Source organism: Bos indicus, chromosome 10, assembly GCF_029378745.1.
Source record: "Bos indicus isolate NIAB-ARS_2022 breed Sahiwal x Tharparkar chromosome 10, NIAB-ARS_B.indTharparkar_mat_pri_1.0, whole genome shotgun sequence".
NCBI lineage: Eukaryota > Metazoa > Chordata > Mammalia > Artiodactyla > Bovidae > Bos > Bos indicus.
This window is the reverse complement of record NC_091769.1, coordinates 66468070-66495772: the sequence shown is the minus strand read 5'-3', so window position 1 is coordinate 66495772 and position 27703 is coordinate 66468070.

Sequence of the window (27703 nt, the reverse complement as noted above, 5' to 3'; positions counted from 1 at the left end):
TCTAAAGCAATAGTCAAGTCATAGGAATTGGGTTAGAGCCTGCTATTTTATTGCCTCTTTTGAAAAAAGCAAATCTAATGACAAAGAGCGAATTGGAAGATCATGAAACAAATTCTTACCATTTCCTGTCTGCTAATAGCCAATCTAGGGCAAATTTATTTTCTGGGCTTTAATTATTCCATTGAAAATAACAATCAGTGCAAGAAAGAATAAACTACTAGGGTAATATATAATTATTAAGCTCTGTCCTAAAGATAATCAACTTGGTTTCTTTATCTTGAGTAAACCAAATGATAGAATAGTAATTCGGGCTACCTCAGAATACAGAAAAGGTCTTTAACATGAAAGCAATTAAACTGATGTCTGAAAGTATTTGTTAATATGTTGTGTTAAACAGGTACAGTTATTGCTGTCTAAATGTTGTTTACCTAAAATGAATGCTGCTGCTGCTAAGTCGCTTCAGTCGTGTCTGACTCTGTGCGACCCCAGAGACAACAGCCCACCCGTCCCTGTGATTCTCCAGGCAAGAACACTGGAGTGGGTTGCCATTTCCTTCTCCAATGCATGAAAGTGAAAAGTGAAAGTGAAGTCGTGCAGTCGTGTCCGACTCTTAGCTACCCCATGGACTGCATGCAGCCTACCAGGCTCCTCCGTCCATGGGATTTTCCAGGCAGGAGTACTGGAGTCGGGTGCCATTGCAAATAAGCAATGGAACAGAAATAGCGTCCGTCTAGTCAAGGCTGTGGTTTTTCCTGTGGTCATGTATGGATGTGAGAGTTGGACTGTGAAGAAAGCTAAGCGCTGAAGAATTGATGCTTTTGAACTGTGGTGTTGGAGAAGACTCTTGAGAGTCCCTTGGACTGCAAGGAGATCCAACCAGTCCATTCTAGGGGAGATCAGTCCTGGGTGTTCTTTGGAAGGAATGATGCTAAAGCTGAAACTCCAGTACTTTGGCCACCTCATGCGAAGAGTTGACTCATTGGAAAAGACTCTGATTCTGAGAGGGATTGGGGGCGGGAGGAGAAGGGGACGACAGAGGATGAGATGGCTGGATGGCATCACCGACTCCATGGACGTGAGTCTGAGTGAACTCCGGGAGTTGGTGATAGACAGGGAGGCCTGGTGTGCTGCAATTCATGGGGTTGCAAAGAGTCGGACACAACTGAGTGACTGAACTGAACTGAACTAAAGCTGAACAGAGTTTTGTATTTTAAGAATGAAAATGAGTTTGATTTATAGACATGTAATGAAAATGTAAAAATAAGGAGTTGAGAAAACCACCCTCTCTCTAGTGGATTAATAAGGCTGGACTTTTATACACTTACTCTGGAAAAATATTTTCAAGGTCCTCTTATTGTATAACTTTCACTTTTTTGTGGGAATAGGGGTGACTGTATATACCTCCCCACACAATTTTATGTCATATATATAATTTCTGTATAAACATACATATTGAAATATATATTCAAACTAGACTATAGACTGTGTTGCAGAGATTCCCTGCCTTTACTTATGTTTATATGTAAATATGTGTGTTCTGCTTAAACTATAGACATTTCCTTGGTGAAAATCTCCTTCATTCTTTACTCACTTGATACTCTTTCTTCACTCTGACAATTGCCACTTGGGGTAGAATAGACTCTGATCTAACACAGAGGAGGGGTATACCAGATTTTATCTCATTCCAATATTTCAGAGGCTACAAAAGGTTAGCAAAAGACAGTAACCTGAAGTATGGTGTCAGAATTCATTAATTCATCTAGGGTGAACTGGTTCTTCGATAATAATACATGTTGGCTGTACCTGGAAACAAAGTGATCATTCTGTAGAACACTTGGAAATGATCTGGTGGTCTGGCAGACTTCCAGAACAATCCTTCAAAGACAGAGCTTGGTTCTCCTTATCACTCTGGTGATATGGAATACCCAGATTCTAGGGTTCAAAGAAGGTAATGGATGAATGGATATTTGCTACCTGAGAAAAGAAATGTAAGAGAAGACAATTCTTACTCCTCAAAAGGAAGACAATGTGTGCTGATAGAGAATGTTCTAGTCTGCACTTTATTATGAAGAAGTCCCTTTGTGGAACATTTACTTAGAAGCTCACTATTGGTGGTTCAGATGGTAATACGCCTGCAATGTGGGAGACCTGGGTTAAGTCCCTGGGTCGGGAAGATCCCCTGGAGGAGGGCATGGTAACCCACTCCAGTATTCTTGCCTGGAGAATCCCACGGACAGAGGAGCCTGGTGGGCCATAGTCCATGGGGTCTCGAAGAGTTGGACATGACTGAGCAACTAACACTTTCATGCTTTCACTGTTGTTGTTTTGCATTACTTCTCAGAGATGAAAATGAAATTTATACCTCAGCTAATGGTTTGGCATATCATTCGACTGTATTTGGGTTGTCTTTTCCCTTAATGATGGAAAGCCTGGACCTTCTTGACTCATCTCCTTTTATTTTTCCCTTGTTCACTATGCTCCAGCCACCTGGGCATTCTTTCTGTTGCTTAAACAACCAAGTTTGTTTCTACATTAGGTCCTTCGGATTTGCTGTTTTCTCTTTCTGAAACACTCTGCCCTAGATCCACAGAAGGTGGCTGTTTTTGGCATTCTTGCCTTTGCACACATACTACCTCCTCATATCACGTGGTCTGAATTTGCCTCCTCCCCATGTTCTACCAGTCATTCTCTATCATATTATCCTATTTAAAAAATCACTTTCTATAATTAACTTGCTTATCTCTTTGATTACATGTTTGCTGGCTGTCTCTTGTCTGGTACAGGGTGCCCATCATGCACACATCTGTTTCTTCAGTGCCTGGAATAGTGAAGGGGATACAGCATTTTTCAGTAAATATCAATGATTAGACTGAACTTTAATTTACTTTTCCATCCAGCTTTATTGAGTTATAATTAACATTTATGTAGTTGTGTAAGACTTATATTATGTAAGACTAAACTGAATTTTAGATTCATCAATAGGTTCCAGCTGGAGGAAGACACAGTGACCCACTCCAGTATTCTTGCCTGGAGAATTCCATAGACAGAGGAGCCTGGCGGGCTATAGTATATAGGGTTGCAAAGAGCTGGATGCGAATGAAGTGACTTAGCACACACATGCATAGGTTCCAGAGTTCATCTCTTCTGAGGAAACTTGCTTTCTTATAGCTAGAAGGTTCATTTTAAGCATTCCAGATTAAAATACTGGTGGTGGAACAAATAAAACAGTTCTGGCTGATTTTCAGTAATGTTGAGGATGGTTCTTGAAAGGGTAGGAGAGAGATAAAAGAAATAAAACTGTATTTAAGTATGAGGTACCATGGGTTTTCTTATTCCTACCTTCCTGGCTGACTTAGGACAGATGTTTGTTAGAATTGAAACTGCTTTATATATTCCCAAGATGTTTGGTCTTTTCTTTTATCATGAGTGGGCCTTTGTGTTGGGAAGGAACTGTAAGACTTCCTGCTTACTCCATCTTAGACATCTGTTAGTCAAACAGACATTTCTCCATAGACTTCAAATGACTACTTTCTTCTTGTATGAACGGAAATATGCTGACTATAAGAGGGCCAAGAACAAAAAAATTTTCCATCGGATATCCTTATAAGGAAAACGTGAGACATGTGCTTATAATGTGCAAACAGCTATTACTCTGAAAAAGAATTATTAACATGTATTAACTTTGATAAAAATAAAAACTAAATCATTTCCATTGATATAAACCATTTGTTTTTCAACTGGGATATTCATAAACTTCAATTATAAAATTAATGACAGATGCACAAGAAGTTATATATCTGGCTTCCACATGCACGCTCTGGAGTTAGCTTTTAAATGCCCATTTAAAAGCTCTCCTTTTTTTTTTTTTTTTAAGGACTGAAGTAATTTAGAAATTATGAGCTTATTATTTTTACCTGTGCTATTTCATAATAATGTAGATAATTCATTTAATCTGAACTGTTTAACCTTTGCATTTCACTTGTTCATCTTATCTGTTCCAAAGTATTTAATTTCCTTAATGATGCCAGGGTTAAGATTATGAACTACCCTTTTGTAAAAAATCAAGGAGGAGCTTCTCCTCCCCCAAGATCATGTCTTCATGAGCAATGAAATTTCCTAAAGATGTGCGAAGTGAAAAAGAGTGATACTCACATTTAATGTTTTAGGCTTTTTTGTTAGAAAAAACTTTAAATTACTTTGAAAATAATGTGAAATATCTTTAACTTTATTTATCTTCATTCATCAAGTTAAATGGGACTTTTTTGGGAAAGAACCTTGAAACTGAGTGAGAGTCCAAGCAAGGAAAGATAATCAACGGCAGCAGGAGTCATGCCTTCTTTTAGATGGTACACACCAAAGAGCAGCACTGAGGCATATGCAGAAGAACGGTAAAACTCACCCTGCAAGGTAACAAGGGATTTTTGTGCCTCTATCTTATGAGCCTTTGGGGATGTATGGATAAAAGAAAATTATTTAGAAAATTAGGTTTTCAAGGATCGGGATTTACCACCTGAAAATTTCCAGGAAAATATGAAAACCCATGGATAAGTCAGCTTATTCTATGACTCCCTGAAGTTATGTGCAGAATTTGATGTGCATGTAGGTATGCTCTCATTTTTCATTGTTGATAAGGGGAATGGTCAGTAGCTTTTGTTTGGTTCTCAGAAGGGTGTGTGACTCAAAAAAAGTAAAGACTCATGGCAACAGAGCTAGGTCAGCATTCCCCAAACGGTTGGGACTTAATGGACTATATGATGTCATTAAGTCCTCATGTGGTTAGATAAGCTTGGGAAACATTGTTTAACATATCTCACCTGTTAGAGATTCATAAAACGTTAACTTATTAAAGGCTCTAATATATCCTTCAGTAAATAAGCTTGTTTTGCTTTATTTGAACTAGTATTTTATTTGACATGGAAACTCTGTTTTTGTAAAATACATGTAAACATCCCATGAGCACTAGAGTTCCATGCAATGAAGTTTGAGAACTGTTGATCCAACATGTGTTTCCCAGATTCCCTGCCACTCAATATTAAGAGCTCTACTTCAGGGCCTGTTGTTAAAAAATTCTTTCTTGTGTATTCTAAGATGAGACTTAACTGATTATAACAGTCATACGATTTGAGGCTTGGGAAGCCACTTAATTGGAGGTCTCTGTGTAAATACAGGTCATCTAATTAATCCTCCATTGGATACTTAAATTATCTCCATGAACATTACATAAAATGATGTTTCCATGATTTTGCAATCCCTTCCCTAATAGAGAATTCACTAACTATAAGGCCATCATCATTTCTAGGATGTTGCATCTCTGATCTGGTTCTTTCTCCTGTAAATGTATCTGTCTTCAAAATGATAGTTCATCTGGCATTTGAAGAGAGGCAGCAGCAGCTGATCTTCTTCAAGTCTGCTTCTCTGGAAGAGTAGCTTTCCACTGTTCCTCATGGCTTGGGGCCCCTCACGTCCTTGGCACTGATGTTTGGTTTCTCCTTTCCTGAGCTTCACACAAGGCATTCTGCCCACCCAGACTGCCTTGCCAAGGTGATTGGAACATTTCATTGAAAGGGTGTATCCTCTTCCATCCCCCTTTCAAGAAAATTCACACATACATATTTCCATCTGGCATCTGTTGCCACAGCCACATGTTCTCTGAAAATGAGCCCAGCCACCCACAGCTGGGATGTAGAGCTGCTTTTGAATTACTTAACCCTGCCAGCCATGATTGACGGACTGGGGATGGAGCTCTGACTTCATCTGGGCCAATCGAATAATCTGCCCTGATTATTGAAGTTGGATTATATTGATACTACCTACTCTGTCCTGGTACCAGAGGTTTGTGTGATCAGGAACTATTGGGGCAACCAAATGTATAGAGAAGTTGAGAAACCACTGTAAGAGAGAAGAATGAGTCAGATGGGCAGGGAGAAACAGAAGTGGGCATGTGTGTGGTGAAGATGGCAAGGGTGGGTGTGAAGAATAGCCGTTTTCCATCCTTTGTTTCTTATAAGGATCTCCTACTTTTAGGTACACCAAACACTCTTGATTCTTTTCAATAAATTCTTTTTTGCTTGTGCAAAAATGTGGATTTCTACTGTTTATAATTAAAAGATCCTTGACAAAAAGAAACTCTTAAGATGTTGGAAGAAATGAATGGCATGCAAGGACGAATTAGATTATTGCAGAGTACTAACCTGTCTGCTTTCATTCAGCACCTTATCCCACCTTCACTCAATTTTCTAATTTGTTGTACTTTCCTGCCTCCGCTTATGCTGTTTTCTCTTCTACTGTGCTGTCCCTTGCCCTTTCAGTCTATTTAAATTCTACTTCTCCCTTAAGGATACAATTATTCCTCTTTTCTTAAGGTTTCCCTGACCACTCTGTTAATATATGTTGAATAAGAAGAGCTAATCTGATTAAAGGAGTAAGTAATGGTTCCAAAAGTAAAGATGGAAATATTGTAGACTCTTTTTTAGCTAGGTAAGAAGAAGAATTGGTAACTCAATGGCACAGAGTAAATAGAGGATTATTCTACAAACTGAAGATGGAGAATGATGGCTTCAGCACAGCCAAGTCAGTGAGGCAGGACTTGCATCAGGAACAGTCTTGGATCTTAGAAAGAATTTCTCAGTCTTTTTGGGATTCACTTCTAGAGCAGTTTTGAAACGGTCGTGGGTGTTCTTGAAGAGGTTTAAACTAGCAAACATTGCGTTGGGCCCTTCGAAATACGTGGCTTCTGAGGGCTCCTTGTAGCTTTTGGAATCTCTTCGTTAGCACTTGGCGCGTAGAAGATGTTCAATAAACATTGGTTGAATAAGGAAGGGAATGAATGAATATGCTTTCATCTGTGCAGTTCAACTGCTAGACAAGAAAAAGGCTGCAATTCGTTTTGAAGAAATGCCTTATCTAGTGGTTAGAAAAGAAGCCAAATATAATCTGACGTATATAGAAATGCACACAATTCTGTAATTTCCAGAGTTAGGCAACTACAGTAGTTTTAGAGTTGATACAGGGACAAGCAGGTCTGATGCTTAAATGCATGAGCCACTAAAAACAGCCACCGCATTCCTGAATTGTTGTGCTCCTTGGCTGGGGAACCAGCATTCCAAAATCCCCAGAACACATCTCCACCACTGGCCAGGGACTCAGAGTCTCTGCTGTCCACTGCGGTATCATATCATACTGAATATTTCAAAGGGGGAATGAAGTGACTACCTATTTATCTTTCTAGCTCATTTGGGGCCACCAACACAAAGCAGAGAGCACGCACATATGAGGATTAGCAAGAGTCCAGCTCTGTCACCAGGTCTCTTAAAGAGAGTCTAACAGAAGGAAATGGAAATTCATTTCCGTTCATCAGTTTAGAGATGCTTTATCTACAGAAAGTGAGAGGAAAATGGCAACAACAACAAAGCCTCCTTTGGAGTATTAAGCAGTGCGTACCCCAGAGTTGAGGGGAAAATGCCAGCCAAGAACCCCAGCCCAAGGTTCTCAGATCCCAAACCCCCATCTGTGGGCAGGAGAGGACCAGCATTACTGGATAGTGTGATCAGATCATCTGGTGGGAGCAGGATGCCAAAGAGTGTGGGTGTCTAACCACCCTACTTCCATTCTTATGGGTACAGATTGAGAGCCATGCTTCAATTAAGTTCTCAATGGTTGAACATCCTATAGTGAGATAAGCAACAGATTCAGACAGTTAGGGCTACAGACTAAGTTGATTTTTATGAGAGAAAGGATTTTTTTCCATCTCAATTGATGTTTACACTTAGTTGTTTGAACTATGTTCAGTTCAGTTCAGTCGCTCAGTCGTGTCCGACTCTTTGCAACCCCATGAATCACAGCACGCCAGGCCTCCCTGTCCATCACTAACTCCTGGAGTTCACCCAGACTCACGTCCATCGAGTCAGTGATGCCATCCAGCCATCTCATCCTCTGTCGTCCCCTTCTCCTCCTGCCCCCAATCCCTCCCAGCATCAGAGTCTTTTCCAATGAGTCAACTCTTCGCGTGAGGTGGCCAAAGTACTGGAGTTTCAGCTTTAGCATCATTCCTTCCAAAGAAATCCCAGGGCTGATCTCCCCTAGAATGGACTGGTTGGATCTCCTTGCAGTCCAAGGGACTCTCAAGAGTCTTCTCCAACACCACAGTTCAAAAGCATCAATTCTTCGGCGCTCAGCTTTCTTCACAGTCCAACTCTCACATCCATACATGACCACAGGAAAAACCATAGCCTTGACTAGACAAACCTTTGTTGGCAAAATAATGTCTCTGCTTTTGAATGTGCTATCTAGGTTGATCATAACTTTCCTTCCAAGGAGTAAGCATCTTTTAATTTCATGGCTGCAGTCACCATCTGCAGTGATTTTGGAGCCCAAAAAACTAAAGTCTGACACTGTTTCCACTGTTTCCCCATCTATTTCCCATGAAGTGATGGGATCAGATGCCACGATCTTCGTTTTCTGAATGTTGAGCTTTAAGCCAACTTTTTCACTCTCCACTTTCACTTTCATCAAGAGGTGTTTTAGTTCCTCTTCACTTTCTGCCATAAGGGTGGTGTCATCTGCATATCTGAGGTTATTGATATTTCTCCCTGCAATCTTGATTCCAGTTTGTGTTTCTTCCAGTCCAGCGTTTCTTATGATGTACTCTGCATATAAGTTAAATAAGCAGGGTGACAATATACAGCCTTGACATACTCCTTTTCCTATTTGGGACCAGTCTGTTGTTCCATGTCCAGTTCTAACTGTTGCTTTCTGACCTGCATACAGATTTCTCAAGAGGCAGATCAGGTGGTCTGGTATTCCCATCTCTTTAAGAATTTTCCACAGTTTATTGTGACCCACACAGTCAAAGGCTTTGGCATAGTCAATAAAGCAGAAATAGATGTTTTTCTGGAACTCTCTTGCTTTTTCCATGATCCAGCGGATGTTGGCAATTTGATCTCTGGTTTCTCTGCCTTTTCTAAAACCAGCTTGAACATCAGGAAGTTCACGGTTCACATGTTACTGAAGCCTGGCTTGGAGAATTTTGAGCATTACTTTACTAGCATGTGAGATGAGTGCAATTGTGCGGTAGTTTGAGCATTCTTTGGCATTGCCTTTCTTTGGGATTAGAATGAAAACTGACCTTTTCCAGTCCTGTGGCCACTGCTGAGTTTTCCAAATTTGCTGGCATATTGAGTGCAGCACTTTCACAGCATCATCTTTCAGGATTTGAAAGAGCTCAACTGGAATTCCATCACCTCCACTAGCTTTGTTCGTAGTGATGCTTTCTAAGGCCCACTTGACTTCACATTTCAGGATGTCTGGCTTTAGGTCAGTGATCACACCATCGTGATTATCTGGGTCGTGAAGAACTTTTTTGTACAGTTCTTCTGTGTATTCTTGCCACCTCTTCTTAATATCTTCTGCTTCTGTTAGGTCCATACCATTTCTGTCCTTTATTGAGCCCATCTTTGCATGAAATGTTTCCTTGGTATCTCTAATTTTCTTGAAGAGATCTCTAGTCTTTCCCATTCTGTTGTTTTCCTCCATTTCTTTGCATTGATTGCTGAAGGCGGCTTTCTTATCTCTTCTTGCTATTCTTTGGAACTCTGCATTCAGATGCTTATATCTTTCCTTTTCTCCTTTGCTTTTCATTTCTCAAATCCTGGCAAAGCAATTGAGATACACAGTTGAATGATTTATATGTGACTTGGGAAAGGAGATGATTACAAAGCTATTTCTAATCTTCACTTACAAAATGAACTTTATTCCTTTTACTCCTTTCACTCAAAGGCACTCTGGTCTGAGCAATGATGCCAACTTCCAAAGTGGTGATAGGGAGTCAGGATGATTAAAGCTTTCCCTTTTGAATTCTTTGCAGACCCAGCCCAGATCCCATAGGCCTTCCCAGCCTTTTTCCGTATGAATTCAGTTTTCAACCTCTCTTCAGTTTGCATTGTGGTCTTTACTGTTGTCATCCTAGGACTTTTTGTTCTCCTTCCTGTTTGAACAAAATCTGAATTTCCATTAATCCTAATGAGAAACTTTAGCTTTAATGGTATAAAACAATGATTCTTATGCTTCTCTGGTTAGAGTTGTATTTAATTTTGTCAACTGAAATACATTCAAAGTACAATCTGGCTCTTAATTAGGTCAAGTGCATGAAATTAATCAGATACCAAAGAGGAGGTTGATGCCCAGACACAGCAGGAACACTCCTGGACAATTGAGAAAGAGAAAAAACCCATTCCAAGATGATTTATCAAGGGAACATATGGGGAGTGTAAAGAGGTGAGGAGTAAGGGAGGATTGAATGTCAAAGATAATGTCAGTTATCCACAAAAAAAATGTAAATGATAAATTTATTTTGTTTTTGTTCTGTTTTGTTCCACTTTTTTGTTTGAAGAGTGAACACTTCTTCCTATGGATCATCTCTCCAATGTCATGAAAACCTCACGTTTAAGGCTATAAGTTCCGTTCAGTCACTCAGTAATGTCTGACTCTTTGTGACCCCGTGGACTGCGGTACATCAGGCTTCCCTGTCCATCACCAACCAACTCCTGGAGCTTGCTCAAACTCATGTGCATTGAGTAGGTGATGACATCCAACTATCTTATCCTCTGTCATCCCCTTCCTGCTTTCAATCTTTCCTAGCATCAGGATCTTTTCCAGTAAATCAGTTCTTCACATCAGGTGGCCAAAGTATTGGAGCTTCAGCTTCAGCCTCAGTCCTTCCAATGAAATTTAGGACTGATTTCCTTAAGCACTGACTGGTTTGATCTCCTTGCAGTCCAAGGGACTCTCCAGAGTCTTCTCCAACACTACAGTTCAAAAGTATCAATTCTTTGGTGCTCAGCTTTCTTTATGGTCCAACTCTCACAGGTATACATGACTACTGGAAAAACCATAGCTTTGACTAGGTGGACCTTTGTTGGCAAAGTAGTTTCTGATTTTTAGTATGCTCTCTAGGTTTGTTATAGCTTTCCTTCGAAGGAGCAGGTGTCTTTTAATTTCATGGCTGCAGTCACCATTTGTAGTGATTTTGGAGACCAAGAAAATAAAGTCTGTCACTGTTTCCACTGTTTCACCATCCATTTGCCATGAAGTGATAAGATTGGATGCCTGATCTTAGTTTTTTGAATGTTGAGTTTTAAGCCAGCTTTTTCACTCTCCTCTTTCTCTTTCATCAAGAGGTTGTTTAGTTCTTCGCTTTCTGCCATAACGGTGGTGTCATCTGTATATCTGAGGTTATTGATATTTCTCCTGGCAATCTTGATTCCAGCTTGTGCTTCATCCAGCCCGGCATTTCTCATGATGTACTCTTCATATAAGTTAAATAAGCAGGGTGACAATAAACAGCCTTGATGTACTCCTTTCCCAATTTGGAACCAGTTCATTGTTCAATGTCTGGTTCTAACTGTTGCTTCTTGACCTACATCCAGGTTTCTCAGGAGGCAGGTCAGGTGGTCTGGTATTCCCATCTCTTTAAGAATTTTCCAGTTTGTTGTGATCCACACAAAGGCTTTGGTGTAGTCAATAAAGCAGAAATAAATGTTTTTCTGGAACTCTCTTGCTTTTTTCCTATGATCCAACAGATGTTGGCAATTTGATCTCGGATTTCTCTGTGTTTTCTGAATCCAGCTTGAATATCTCCAAGTTCTTGGTTTGTTGAAGTCAGTCTGTTGAGGAACCAAGCACCACACTTGGAGAGTTGGAGAACTCAGCAGGCCCAGAGGAGTTAACACGTCCAGCTCTGAGCCCTGAAGAAAGGAGTTGCAGAGTTTTTATAGACAGTGCATGACACCAGATTTTAGTGGGCAGTCCTGACTGTTAATAGGGTAGTTCCAACTAGGGGTTTCATGCAGGGGGGTGGGGGGAACAGCTCCGGAACAGTAATTAGGACACAGCAGGGGGGGATGCCTGACCTTTACACAACAAACATGGTTAAACAGGGTTATAAGGGCTGGGTAATTGACAAGGGTGAGGTAAGTTTATGGAGAAGGAAATGGCAACCACTCCAGTGTTTTTGCTTGGGAAGTTCCATGAACTGAGGAGCCTGTCCGGCTACAGTCCATGGGGTGGCAAAGAGACAGATATGACTTAGTGACTGAGCAGGAGGTAAGTTTCAGCTGCTAGGATTGTTATAAGTTCCTATTCCATCCCCCCAACCTATGTAACTTACATTACTTTGCATGGAGCTATTTGAGTTGCAGAAGCAGAACAAGCATGAGGCTATTTCTAGCTGGGTGCAAGTTTTAAAATTTTCCTCTTTGGATTCATTTACTGGTGAAGCCTCGCTTGGAGAATTTTGAGCATTACTTTGCTCATGTGTGAGATGAGTACAATTGTGCAATAGTTTGAACATTCTTTGGCATTGCCTTTCTTTGGGATTCTGGAGAAGGAAATGGCAACCCATTCCAGTACTCTTGCCTGGAAAATTCCATGGATGGAAGAGCCTGGTAGGCTACAGTCCATGGGGTCACAAAGAGTCGGACATGACTGAATGACTTCACTTTCTTTGGGATTGGAATGAAAACTGACCTTTTCCATTCCTGTGACCACTGCAGAGTTTTCCAAATTTGCTGCCATACTGAGTGCAGCACTTTCACAGTATCATCTTTCAGGATTTGAAATAGCTCAACTGGAATTCCATAACCTCCACTAGCTTTGTTCATAGTGATGCTTCCTAAGGCCCACTTGACTTTTCACTGCAGGATCTCTGGCTCTAGATGAGTGATCACACCTTCGTGATTATCTGGGTCATTAAGATCTTTTTTGTACAGTTTTTCTGTGTATTCTTGCCACCTCTTCTTAATAATACCTTCTGTTAGGTCCATACTGTTTCTTTCCTTTTCTGTGCCCATTTTTGCATGAAATGTTCCCTTGGTATATCTAATTTTCTTGAAGAGATATCTAGTTTTTCCCATTCTTTTGTTTTCCTCTACTTCTTTGCATTGATCATTGAGGAAGGCTTTCTTATCTCTCCTTGCTATTTGGAACTCTGCACTCAGATGGGTATATCTTTCCTTTTCTCCTTTGCCTTTAGTTTCTAACTCCTTTGCCTATCTGTAAGTAATGTCCCCATTTTGAAGAACCAAAATGGAGACTATTTAAGCATGAGAGACTTTCAGAGTCACCTGATTGGTGGCTTTCTCTTTCTTTAAAAAGAATGTTATTTTGTGGTTATTTTCTTTGAGGCAAAATTGAAAATAAATTTTTTCCTTACAATCTGCAGAATTCTTAGTCCTATGAAGGCAGGGAAAATGTCTGTTTTGTTTGGAATTATACCATTAGGGCCTAGTATGATGCCTGGTCCAGAGCATATCTTCTATTTATATATTTATTAAAAATAATGTCTAAATCAATACGTTTCATAAAGCTGTAAACACTTATGGATTAAAGACCACTGCAAATTTTTTATGGGTGGTTTCTGTTAGGTATTTGGTAGATTTCATTTCTATTTAGTGAATATATGTGATATCCACATTGGTTTTACTATATAGTCCTGAGAATTCATTGCAGAAATACCAGGAAAACCTAACCAACAGCTGTTTTTGTCATTTCAAAAGATTCTCTTTATTGAAAAATGTGTGGTACTATTTCTTTGAACTGAGAAGTTAATCCACTTCTACCTGTGATAATTCTAAGGATCAATCTGTAAAATCTGGTTACATGAAATGAAGAGAGTTTGGATATTGATCAAAAAGTAAGTAATATGGAAACCACTAGATTTTACCTCCAGTTTTATAATAACCTTCATGGATTTTATTTTGACACCAAGTTTGAGAAAAAAGCTTTTTTATTTCTGATAGATTCGTGCTCCATTGTGTGAAGTGCAAACATTGTCTTTCTAGCAAGGTTTTATAAGTAGATACTGATTTTGAATAATTCTTTGAAAATATTTCTGGATAGTAAATGTATCTTATCTATTTACTGAATGACTGATGAATAATGAATATAAAACACTTAAAATCAGAGAATGCACTGATTGGCTTCTAATGTTGTCAGAAGACAGGGAGCTTTTTAAACCAAATTCATAAATCAAATTTATATGCTTAATATAAGTGGCAAGTAAAAAACCCTGCTTATTTTAAGTCTCATTAACTTCTAAAATTGAGGCTAGTCACTTCTGTTAATTATCAGTAGAAGTAAATATCAAGAATTAGTAATATTATGTTCCAAAGACAACCTGGATGTGTTTAGCAAAGTAATTCCTAAAAGGAAAGTTGAATGAAAAATTAAAGTGCCATACGAAGCCTCAAATGAAACCCATAAAGCCTTGACCAGTACTTTAGTTCACTTTTACTCATAACTCTTATTATTAATGTTATTGCAGTTATAAATGTGGGGCTACTTGCTAGATACAGGGGTTTGCAATAAGGGCTGACCTTCAGGAGTGCAACACGCTAATAAGAGAACATCTCACAGTTCTCTGCATGTAGAGCTGTAATGCAAAACTGTTATGTAAGGGACAGATTTTTCTTTCAAAATAAAGATAAACCAGCTCAAAACCATACCTAGCCACATAGGAGAACAACACTGCGTGCTGATGGGGCCATGCCATTCTTACCAGTATCCAGGATTGCCCAGCATCCCAATTCAGGTTTGAATTCAGGTTCAGTTGGAAGAAGTAGAATTCACAATGATAAGGGATCAGACAAAATACACATGAGCCATCATTCTGTTTGTATACTTCTGGAAAAGATGTAGCTAAATGCACTGGAGGCAAAAGAAAATGAATGTAGCACTGTTAAGCTCTCAAGTCAGATTTTTATAATTCATTTCCATTACTGGCAATTACTGAGATATTTACTTAGAAATATTTCCCTTTGAGGGCTTCACCAGGGGCTCAGCAGTAAAGAGGTAAAGAATCTGCTTGTAATGCAGGACATGCAGGAGATGCAGGTTCGATTCCTGGGTTGGGAAGGTTTCCTGGAGGAGGGCATGGCAACCCACCCCAGCATTCTTGCATAGAGAATCCCATGGACAGAGAAGCTTGGCGGGCTACAGTCCAAAGGGTCGCAAAGAGTTGGACACAACTGAAGTAACTGAGTATGCATGCATGCACTCACATTCCCCTTTGAAATAGGTTTCTTTTCCACAAAGGTCAGAAATCAGTAACACTATATTATTTTTTATGAGGTAGTTTGGTGATGTGGAGTATTGCTTTCTTGATACTTTACATTTTTAAGCATCTTTTTCTACCTGTGATTCAAGTTGGACTTTTATTGAAAGTGGATCATGTGTAGGGCCCCTGATTTCCCGTGATTCCCTGACCACAGAAATAGCCATGAAAGTGTACTCTGCAGGGCTCAAACCCATAGCCATGACTTTTTTCTACAAAACAACTCTCTCCCAAATAGGGGAAGCCAGTGTTTATTTAAAAATAGCAGTCAAAATGTAAAATGACACACATTTGACAAGGGCATGAGATTTGGTACCTAGAATTCATTATTTTTTCCATTAATGGGATTTGTATGAAGCACTTACCCTACCCTCTTTTGCCTACACAGCACTGCCTCTGCCTAGACCAGCTCTGAACACTTTCATTAGTCTGAGACTGATAATTAAAACTCAAAGCCAATATCCTTTGAGCACATAGGCATGGTAAAAATGGCTCTCCTGAGCAATAGCTTGGGAAAATAAATGCTTATTGTATTTAAATTGTTTCTGTTTTTCAACATTTATTTGTTTTTCCTACCACCCTATTGCAGACTTGCTAATCCCCAGCATTTCTACTTTCCCGTAATGGACATAAATTTCCAGAAAAGTAAGAGTCCATGGGTCTGAAGCACAGTGACATTGTTTGTTCAAGATATTTGGAGACATTGCCAAATGCATGACAAAACACAGTTTATGGCCTTCATTTGGCATTGATTTGTGCTGCAAAGCTCAGAGTATCATTTCCTCCAGAAGGTTTTACATTTTTAATGAGAGAAAATATTATCTACAACAGAGTTCTTGAAGACCTTGATAAAGTTTAATTTTTGAAAACCCAAACCTTTCAAAATAAAGCAGCTTAAAAATATTATTTTAAATTCTTTCTTGTAAATGGAGCCTTCAAAGTGATCTTTCCAAGGAGTATTCCTTACAATAGTCACTGGTGGTGTATCCTGGGGGACACAAACTGATTTGAAGTACTGGCGTGTTGTTATCAATACATACTTTACAAGAAACTGGCGGCAAGAAACATTATTTCCCAGTGTGTACGCTGCAGCTGGGCCTGAGTCAGAACTTTTCCAGTGACCTTAGAGCCTCAGAATGGGTGAAAAAGATGAATAATCCAGATTTCCAACAAAGATAGCTTCACTATCTCACTCAAGTGTGAACAGACCAGTAGACTCATTATGACCAATAAAAAGATGGTATAATGTTTCAGGAAATCCACTGCAAATGAATTAGAATGAAAAAAAAAAAAAAAAGAATTAGAATGAAAAAATTAAAAAAGTAAGTCAGTTTCTCATATAAGAAGAGAAATGGCCTGTTACCCATAGGGATGTGTATGTGTGTGTGCAGTTGCTCAGTCATGTCCAACTCTTTGTCACCCCATGGACTTGTATCTTGCCAGGCTCCTCTGTCCATGGGATTTTCCAGGCGAGAATACTGGAGTGGGTTGCCATTTCCTCCTCCAGGGGATCTTTCTGACCCAGGGGTCAAACCCATGTCTTCGGTATCTCCTGCATTGGCAGGCAGATTCTTTACCACTGAGCCACCTGGGAAGCCCACCCATTGGAATGAAAAGGGTGAAACAAAGGGGAAAACTGGAAGGGCCTAGTAACCCCCCAAAAGGTCACATGTCCTCCACAATATTGACTTCTCTTACTCAGATCCTTCCTTTGCTAGGAGAAACAAAACAGAGCTAAGGAACAAAGCTGTTCGGTAGGCTCAGCCCAAATGTTTAGTCAGCTTTGAAAGAAAAAGCATTAGTATAGGTGATGTTCCCAGTCTGTCACTGGCTTGTCTGCAGGCTCCATAAACCACATTCCTGCTTATACCCCAGAATTTCTCATTCTGTAAGTTTAGGGTGGTGGGGAGAGTCCCACAGTTGGCAATTCTGACAAATACCCAGGTGATATGATGCTGCTTATGTGGTACCATTGTTTGAGAATCATTGTTCTAGCATAAATTATTAGCTTTGAGATCCAGGAAATAGAAGCATATGAGTTAAAGGTAATCTTGTGATAGTTGTGGATTTATTTTCATGTAGGTGTCTGCCCCTGCAGAATACAATAGCGAAGGCATTTACTTGGATAATCCAGGCTTAGAAGACTCCATTAAAATATTTTCATTGAAATATTTTAAGTATAGGAGTTTTTCCCTAGGGGACTAGAAGGGGAATGTTTCTGTGATTTGCTTTACTGCCCTTTCTTGTTTTGCATAGGGAAGCAAGGTACTGTTTGCTCTAGTAATGACTTTAGTCTGATTTCCTGTTTGTACAAGGTCTGGAAAAAACTGTGTTAGGAAATGTAGAATGTGAATGGGCATGGAATTTTCTAGATAAGCAAGTTGCAAGAAACATTCTTTTCATATCATGTCAGTGAGAAAGGTCACAGGCAGTCTGATGATGAGTTTATGATGTGTTGTTACATCATAACGGATGAACCAGAGAAGTGCCTCCTATTTTTCTTCAGGCCAGGCTCTAACTAGGAGGGCCCTGGAAGAGCCTCAGAATCTCTAGGAGTGATGTTGGAGCAATTGATAAGTGTCTTATCTCACAAAACTGCACAATGACAAGGGATCAAAATAATCTTAGTGTTAACTTAAACCAACTTTTGGTTAACCCCTAATCTATTTTGTCTGCATTTCCAATCTTTGTTTTTGTAGGCCTTCCTGTTTTTCTGTATCTTGTGTTTATCTTAGTTACAGTGTCAATGAGATTACAAGCAATTGACCCCAAACTTCTCAAATTGATAATTCTTTAAAGACAACTGCTCATCTGCAAAATAAAAGCTCTGGTGAAGGCTCTTTGAAACTCACAGCCCAACATGAAAATTTGAGTCTAATGTTGGTGGCAAAAGGCAGCTTTTAGAGTTGTATATTACATCTCCTAAAACAGACCGCCAAAGCAAGTACTTCTGATGGAGTGTCAGATGTTCAGTTTAATCACATGGAAAGCCACCTTTGTTGTGGGCAAGAGACGTCTTTCCAGTGATAATTGTTATTCTGACACTTTTTGAGTCCAGTTTCTGACACTTGTATTTAAGAGTCCTGTGATCACAGGACCCTTTTTGATTGTAGAAAAGGAACAAAAGCCCAGTATCACTGAGATTTCCCCAAACAGATAAAATACTCAGAATGAAGGCTTTGGACACAGCCAGCACTGACCTTACTTGTCTTTTCTACATATCTAGCTATGTCTAATGAACTTAACAATTCTGGGCCTTAGTCATATACTACCTCATCCTTAGGGTGTCTGCCTGTTCATCTGGCTGAGTAAGGATCCACTGCTCTCTTCTGCATTATTTTGCTGCTGGAAAACACAGGTCTTAGGGCCACTTGGAGGTCCACATTAAGAAGTAGAAGTTTCTCTTTGCCTGTGGGAAATCTAGACGAGTGGACAATCAAAGGCAACCAGAGGACACATATGGAAGTAGCTCCGAAGTTGGACCCTGGTAAATTCAGAAAGTAGGAAAAACTTTTCTATTAGCATTTGCCCAGTTTCCCTTTTGGTACTCTGCCGGGAGCCGGCATATTGCATGTTGAGTGCATATTGCATGTTGAGTGCATATTGCATATTGAGTGCAGCACTTTTCAGGATCTGGAATAGCTCAACTGGAATTCTATCACTGGCGGTAGCCAGCGTGAGGAACTCCGCCCATGACAAAGGTCATGAGGAAGGAGGCTCGGCATACGCAAAGGCGGGATCGAGCCTCAGGAGTCCCCCATCTACCCCCAAAACCAGAGTCTGCCTACTTTCTGCTTTGTGCTTTCACCTACACCTCTGACTTTACGGGGGGCTGTCCCCTACTACCTCTCTCTGAAAAAAGAATTAGCTTACAGTTCCAGTTAATAATTCCTGGGTGTGACAGTGTTTAACCTACAAACTCCTTTGGAAATCCTCTAGCCTACCTGAATAGGTTTTTCCGGCCACATGTGATTGTTCAGAGCCTCCCAACTGTGAGAGGCAGGAGATGTTCTAAACTGTCTAAACACAGATTCTTTTGAGTAGTTAAAAGATTGATTAGAAATTGTATTGGTGAAGGGATTTTCACTTGTTGGGCCAATGTTTGCTGCTAAGTTTCCATATCCCTTACCTGCTGTGTCCCTGGCAGTGTATTGATTAATATAATTGGTGTAAGTAGTAGCTTTAATGTTTGTAACCTGGGACCCTTGAATTAATTCTTTTTCTTGTTATAGCCCACCACATCTTTGCGCTGTAGGAATGCAACTTTATCTAATGCTTTTGGAGGGTGGCTCCTGATCAATCACCTTTAGAGAAAAATAAGTTTTCTGAAGAAAAGGTCTTAAAATGTTAACAGGCCTCCGGGCCAGAAGATGATGCAAATCACCTAAGCTTTTGCATATGATAAGTTTGCAGGAAGAAAGCCTGGCTTGCTGCATGACTCTACCCCTTCCCCCATTATCCTCTATGCATAACTTAAGGTATAAAAACTACTTTGAAAAATAAAGTGCGGGCCTTGTTCGCCGAAACTTGGTCTCCCCATGTCGTTCTTTCTCTTACCTTGTGGCTGAATTATTCAGCCTCTTTTCTACACTGAATTTCCTCACTGAGCTATCCTTATTTTAGCCTCTTTTCTCCACTGAATTTCCTCACTGAGCTATCCTCATTCTAGTACTCTTTATATCCTTAATTAATGTTTAATTAAGCAGTTGTTTCCTGATCTTCGCCTACGCCGTCTCTCCTTCGAATACCCTGGATCAGCCGGGGCTGGTCCCCGGCAGTACTCCTGTCTCTCTAAGATGTACCTACTGCCCTTAGGCTGTGGTCTGGCTCTCCAGTTGGGCCTTGTAGGTTTGCCTACAATGGAAAGTAAGAGTGTGATAAGATGACCACGATGGAGTATATGTAAAATTGAAATGGTCACAGAAACCACCCTGGAAGACAGGATCTATGAGGGGAAAGATCTTGTCTGTCCAGTTCACCCCATAATTCTTAGCACCTGACCCAGTGTGTGGCACATAGTAGGTGCTACACAAAATTTGTGGTTTTAGTGAATGAACATATAAAGTCAGGATGTATGGTTCAATATAAATGCCATTAAGCCAGGTACCTCTTATCCTAGTAGGCTATGAGTTAGAAAAGAGTAGATTATCTAATGCAGATGACTTAGTGACTGGTAAGAACTGATGCCCTTTTCATGATAGGGGTCTGGAATGCAAAAGTAGGAAGATAAGAAACACCTGGAGTAACAGACAAATTTGGCCTTTGAAAACAGAATGAAGCAGGGCAAAGACTAATAGAGTTTTGCCAAGAAAATGCACTGGTCATAGCAAACACCCTTTTCCAACAACACAAGAGAAGACTCTACACATGGACATCACCAGATGGTCAACACTGAAATCAGATTGATTATATTCTTTGCAGCCAAAGATGGAGAAGCTCTATACAGTCAGCAAAAACAAGACCAGGAGCTGACTGTGGCTCAGAACATGAACTCCTTATTGCCAAATTCAGACTTAAATTGAAGAAACTAGGGAAAACCACTAAACCATTCAGGTCTGACCTAAATCAAATCCCTTACGATTATACAGTGGAAGTGAGAAATAGATTTAAGGGACCAGATCTGATAGAGTGCCTGATGAACTATGGATGGAGGTTCATGACATTGTACAGGAGACAGGGATCAAGACCATTCCCATAGAAAAGAAATGCAAAAAAGCAAAATGGCTGTCTGGGGAGGCCTTACAAATAGCTGTGAAAAGAAGAGAAGTGAAAAGCAAAGGAGAAAAGAAAAGATATGAACATCTGAATGCAGAGTTCCAAAGAATAGCAAGGAGAGATAAGAAAGCCTTCTTTAGCGATCAATGCAAAGAAACAGAGGAAAACAACAGAATGGGAAAGACTAGAGATCTCTTCAAGAAAATTAGAGATACCAAGGGAACATTTCATGCAAAGATGGGCTCGATAAAGGACAGAAATGGTATGGACCTAACAGAAGCAGAAGATATTAAGAAGAGGTGGCAAGAATACACAGAAGAACTGTACAAAAAAGATCTTCATGACCAAGATAATAACAATGGTGTGATCACTGACCTAGAGCCAGGCATCCTGGAATGTGAAGTCAAGTGGGCCTTAGAAAGCATCACTGAGAACAAAGCTAGTGGAGGTGATGGAATTCCAGTTGAGCTATTTCAAATCCTGAAAGATGATACTGTGAAAGTGCTGCACTCAATATGCCAGCAAATTTGGAAAACTCCACAGTGGTCACAGGACTGGAAAAGGTCAATTTTCATTCCAATCCCAAAGAAAGGCAATGCCAAAGAATGCTCAAACTACCGCACAATTGCACTCATCTCATATGCTAGCAAAGTAATGCTCAAAATTGTCCAAGCCAGGCTTCAACAGTACATGAATCATGAACTTCCAGATGTTCAAGCTGAATTTAGAAAGGCAGAGGAACCAGAGATCAAATTGCCAAAATCTGCTGGATCATCGAAAAAGTGAGAGTTCCAGAAGACTTCTGCTTTATTGACTGTGCCAAAGCCTTTGACTGTGTGGATCACAACAGACTGTGGAAAATTCTTAAAGAGATGGGACTACCAGACCACCTGACCTGCCTCTTGAGAAATCTGTATGCAGGTCAAGAAGCAAGAGTTAGAATTGGACATGGAACAACAGACTGGTTCCAAATCAGGAAAGGAGTACGTCAAGGCTGTATATTATCACCCTGCTTATTTAACTTCTGTACAGAGTACATAGTGAGAAATGGTGGACTGGATGAAGCACAAGCTGTAATCAAGATTGCCTGGAGAAATATCAATAACCTCAGCTATGCAGATGACACCACCCTTATGGCAGAAAGTGAAGAAGAACTAAATAAGCCTCTTGAGGAAAGTGAAAGTGGAGAGTGAAAAAGTTGGCTTAAAACTCAACATTCAAAAAGCTAAGATCATGGCATCTGGTCCCATCACTTCATGGCAAATAGATGGGGAAACAGAGGAAACAGTGGCAGACTTTATTTTTTTGGGCTCCAAAATCACTGCAGATGGTGACTGCAGCCATGAAATTAAAAGACACTTGCTCCTTGGAAGAAAAGTTATGAACAACCTGGACAACATATTAAAAAGCAGAGATACTACTTTGCCAACAAAGGTCTATCTAGTCAAAACTGTGGTTTTTCCAATAGTCATGTATGGATGTGAGAGTTGGACCATAAAAAAAGCTGAGCACTGAAGAATTAATGCTTTTGAACTGTGGTGTTGAAGACTCCTGAGAGTCCCTTGGACTGCAAGGAGATCCAACCAGTCCATCCTAAACGCTATCAGTCCTGAATATTCATTGGAAGGACTGATGCTGAAGCTGAAACGCCAATACTTTGGCCACCTGATATGAAGAACTGACTCATTGGAAAAGACCCTGATGCTGGAAAAGATTGAAGGCAGGAGGAGAAGGGGATGACAGAGGATGAGCTGGTTGGATGGCGTCACCGAGTCAATGGACATGAGTTTGAGTAAACTCTGGGAGTTGGTGATGGACAGGGAGGCCTGGCATGCTGCAGTCCATGGGATTGCAAAGAGTTGGACACGACTGAGCAACTAAACTGAATTGAACTGAATGATAATCATCTGACCCAGCTAGAAGAGAATATAAAACAACCAGATATGAATGTGGCTTCTCATTATGACCGAAAATGGTACAAGATTCTTTTAGAAGTGAATGATTTAAGAAGACAATGATCAGCATTTTTTAGGACAAGCAGTAGTAACCAACATTCACCTGCAGCCTTCTTTCTTCTTTTGTTCTTCCATGAACATCTGTCCCCATTTCCTTGCCAAGATGAAATGCTTCTACTCTTTTTTCCTGTTGGTAAGCACAGGTTATTTGATTCTTTTGTCAGCTGAGTCATAGGTGACTGATGCATGTGAAATATTACATATATATAAACTGTGCTAACTTTTGCTGCCAAAGAAATGACACCTTGTGGCAGTTAATGATAAAACATGACAAACTCTTTCTTCACTCATCTTGCCCTCTAACCAAACAAAGGCCACTAGCTTATGAATGAGGAGACTAAGTTCTGGAGCTGGCCTTTGCTTTTACTATAGCTGTGCTGAATCAGTCATTGCAAAAGTTAGTTGCTTAGTTGTGGCCAACTCTGCGACACCATGGACTGTAGCCCTCTATTCGTGGGGTTCTCCAGGCAAGAATAGTGGAGTGGCTAGCCATTCCCTTCTGCAGAGGATCTTCTCAACCCAGGGATTGAACCCAGGTCTCCCACATTACAGGCAGATTTCTTATTATCTGAATCACCAGGGAAGCCCCATGAGTCATTGCAAGGAACATGGTAAAGGTGAAGAATGTGTGGGAGAGCCTCACTCAGATCTCCCTTCAACAGAGAAGCTGCTAGGAGGATCATCGTGAACCAATAGCCTCTGCTGCCACACCTTTATGACCTACTCTAGCACTTGCTCATGCCAAATCCATGATGTTGCCAAGCTACTCCCAGCCAAGGGCCAAAAATGCTAGGTGTATTCAAGCTGGGCTTTGAGTCAGGCTGCCTGGTACTGACTCTTCTGTCTGCTCTGGGGGTTCTCACTCGCCTGGCCAAAATATCTCAGAGCTGTGTTACATTCAATTTTAGGATTTTCCTACTCAATCCTCCTTCATTCCTTCTTTGCTTTCGTAGTGTCTCACCTACTCCATGGTCTGAAGGTGTCCTCTGCCTGCCTCTTCTCACTCTCCCTTCTACTTTTCAGGGTCATTTCTCAATAAATCTCTTTTCATGTCTAATTCTGTCTTGATGTTTGCTTCTTAGAGGATCTGAACTGACTGAGGATATTAACATTAAGGGGAAATTCATGGTTCCCAATTACAGCAAGTAGAGCTGAGACTCTCAGGGAAAGACATTTTATTCAAATAGCAATAGAGATAGTTTCTCAGATTCATACTAGTCCCTGAACTTGAACTGTCGTTAGTACAGGCTAAGGGACTCTCATGCAGTACCTGTATCCAGTCAGTCTCAATCCTGAAGAAAATCAATCCTGAATATTCATTGGAGGGACTGATGTTGAAGCCGAAGCTCTAGGACTTTGGCCACCTGATGCGAAAAGCTGACTCATTGGAAAAGACCCCGATGCTGGGAAAGATTGACGGCAAAAGGAGAAGGGGGCAGCAGAGGATGAGATGGTTAGATAGCATCACCAACTCAATGAACATGAATCTAAGCAGACTCTGGGAGATAGTGGAGGACAGAAGAGCCTGGCATGCTATAGAATAGGGGGTCACAAAGAGTCAGACGTGATTTAGCAACTGAACAACAACAAGAAAAATGTGACTCTCGTTTGTAGAGGTTAGAATGACTCTAATCTATACAGTAGAGTTTTAGAATTCATGCCTAGTCAAACAATTATGGGACTAATTACATTTATAAACTAAATAATTACATTATATATAAAAGAATTAATGCAACTTCCAAAGGTGCCTAACATAACCAAGATGTTGAGAGAGCAAGACAGTTTTAAAAATTAGGTCTACATATCCTTGACTTAATAAGTTCCTCTAGTCTCAAATGAACGAAAGGCCCCTTTCTAGTAATTTCTTCTGTTGTGGGGGGAAAAAGTCCTTGGGACGTTTAGGCCGAATACAAAGCTCTGCAAAGGGAGCCCTAAACAGCTTTGCCACACCTTCTCCCATGAGACTGGAAATTTTCTTCTATTTTTGTCCCACTTGTAGTTAAGATGGAGATTGAAGGAAAGTTTGTGTGCTATCAAATTGCGGATTTTTACTACAGGATGATCTGGCTTAATTTCATTAGGGAACACCCAACTGACAGAATATTTCTTTCAGGTTGGTGTTTTAGTCTGCTCATGGCATTGTAGGCTTTTTCTAGTATGCACATTCTTTGAGCCTCTACCCTTTAGCCAGTATCTCACATTTTAGGTATTTGTTATAGCAGCACCCTTCATAACTGGATCTACTACAACAAAAGTAGTGTAGACTGGGTGGTTTATAAACAACAGAAATTTATTTCTTGCAGTTCTAGGGCCTGGGGCTTCCAAGATGGAGGTGCTGGCAGATTCTGTATGTAGTGCAGGCCCCCTTCCCACTTCCTGGTTCACTGATGACTGACTTCTCACTCTATTCTCACAAGGGTAAAGGGGCAAAGGAACTCTTTGTCTTTTTGATAAGGGCACTAGTCTCATTCATGCCTTCATGATCTAATCAACTTTCAAATGCCTCACCTACAAACACCATCTCACTGGGTTTAGAATTTCAACATATGAATTATGGGGGGAGACAAACTTTCAGTCTAAAGCAGATGGCCTATTTTTGATAAAGATGAATCTCTCAGATCTGGGGCATATTCTGAGAGTCATGTGGGAAGAGGGTGTGTGTTTGGGTATGTGGAGATGGGGGGGATGTTTTCCCATTTCAGTAGTTAGACTTTCACTTAATCCTCTGTTTTCTGTATGGCACACCTTCTCTCAGCTTTGTCTGGTGTTCCTGAATCTGTGTTTCTCTGGTTCATTTCCTCTAATAGCAGAAGTGTAGAGAAAGTTCTCTGTTTTAGTTTTCTGCTCAGATAGCAAAGAGACTCCTGCTTGTAGTAAAGAATGGAAAAAGAGGACCTGTTTGTCTAATTTCGCCTTAAGGAAACTTCCAGTGAAATTCGTTGTCTACTTTCGATTTTGGAGACATTACTATCACCCATTCCTTTAAAAATTTTGTTACAGTTAAATCCCCTTCTATTCTGTTTGTATTTATGCCTTCTCTCTCCCCTCACCCCCATTTTATATGAGGTTTAAAGTGGAATGGGAGGTTAATGCATGTGTTCATTCTTTTGTGTTTAACTGTAAGGCCCCTCTGAGGAGCTCTGGAGGGTTTGCTTGGCAACAGTTATTCCTTTTGGTGGGGATGGGGAGTTGTGGAGAGGAGTAAGCTTTTAAACTTGATAAATTTTTGTAGGCTTCGGAGATCATACCTAACTCTTATGATTTGACCCTGAAGAGAATGGAGAACCTATAGAATCTGCAGAGTATGAGTAGAATTAGCTCCAGACAGCTTAGATTTCAAAGCACTTAAACCTTTTGTATTGTCACTGAGTTAGTTTTTTGAGTTGCTTAAAATAAGATTACATGGAATATATTATAGTAAAGTGATCAAGAAGCTACCAAAAAAAAAAAAAAAATTGGCTTTCTTTGGGTGTATAAAAATCTCCTGAAAATTCAGTTGTCCTTTAATAATTAGTATCTTACTGATCTAGTTGAGTTGGCAAATTGGTTACATGTGGGGGATTAATCAGGGCTTCCCAGGTGGTGCTAGTGATAAAAAACTGGCCTGCCAATTCAGGAGACATAAGAGACTTGGGTTTGATCCCTGGGTTGAAAAGATCCCCTGGAGGAGGGCTGCTGCTGCTGCTGCTAAGTCGCTTCAGTCGTGTCCGACTCTGTGGGACCCTATAGATGGCAGCCCATCAGGCTCCCCCTTCCCTGGGATTCTCCAGGCAAGAACACTGGAGTGGGTTGCCATTTCCTTCTCAATGTATGAAAGTGAAAAGTGAAAGTGAAGTCGCTCAGTTGTGTCCAACTCTTTGCGACCCCATGGACTGCAGCCTACCAGGCTCCTCTGTCCGTGGGATTTTCTAGGCAAGAGTACTGGAGTGGCTTGCCTTTGCCTTCTCTGGGAGCAGGGCGTGGAAACCCATTCTAATATTCTTGCCTGGAGAATCTCTTGGACAGAGGAACCTGGTGGGCTGCAGTCCATAGGGTCACAAAGAGTAGGCTATGACTGAAGTGACTTAGCAGGCAGACGAGATTAATCAAATAAGTAAAAAATACTGAGAATTAGGAATATAGAGAGCAGGAAAGGTAGATTGAATCTTATGATGTTGGATTGGAATTGGCGATACAGGCATGAGTTCATCATTATTGATATACAGAGCTAAATATATAGGTGCAAATCGATATGCACACTGTAGTAATATGCAGAACTAAATTTCAGTGTAATTCTGTGGTATGTGTGTATGCTGTGTGCTGTGCTTAGTTGCTCAGCAGCTAACTTAGTCGTGTCCAACTCTTTGCGACTCCATGGACTGTAGCCCGCCAGGCTTCTCTGTTCATGGGCATTCCCCAGGCAAGAATACTGGAGTGGGTTGCCATGCCCTCCTCCAGGGGATCTTCCCAACCCAGGGATTGAACCCAGGTCTCCCACACTACAGGTGGATTCTTTGCCATCTGAGTCACCAGGGAAGCCTGCATGTGTGTATATATACACATAATTGCTAGCTCTGTTTAATGAAGGGCCTGGGAGCAGCAACACTGCAGTAGCTAAGGGATACATATTGGACTTGTCTTGGCTTTTTAAATACCATTCTCTGTTGGAAGCAACCAAGTCTCTTTGAGTGAATGGTTGAATCAGGCGGAGAAAGTAAAAGAGTAGCTGGAAATATTTTTTGACATCAGAAAGTAAAGAATGTTCAAGAAATACTGGGACATACAGAAAGGATATGGAAGCCAGTTTGAAATGGCTCTCACTGGCCAACTCTGGGATAATGTGAGCATCAAAATACAGATAATAATGGATTATAACTCATTAAATAGA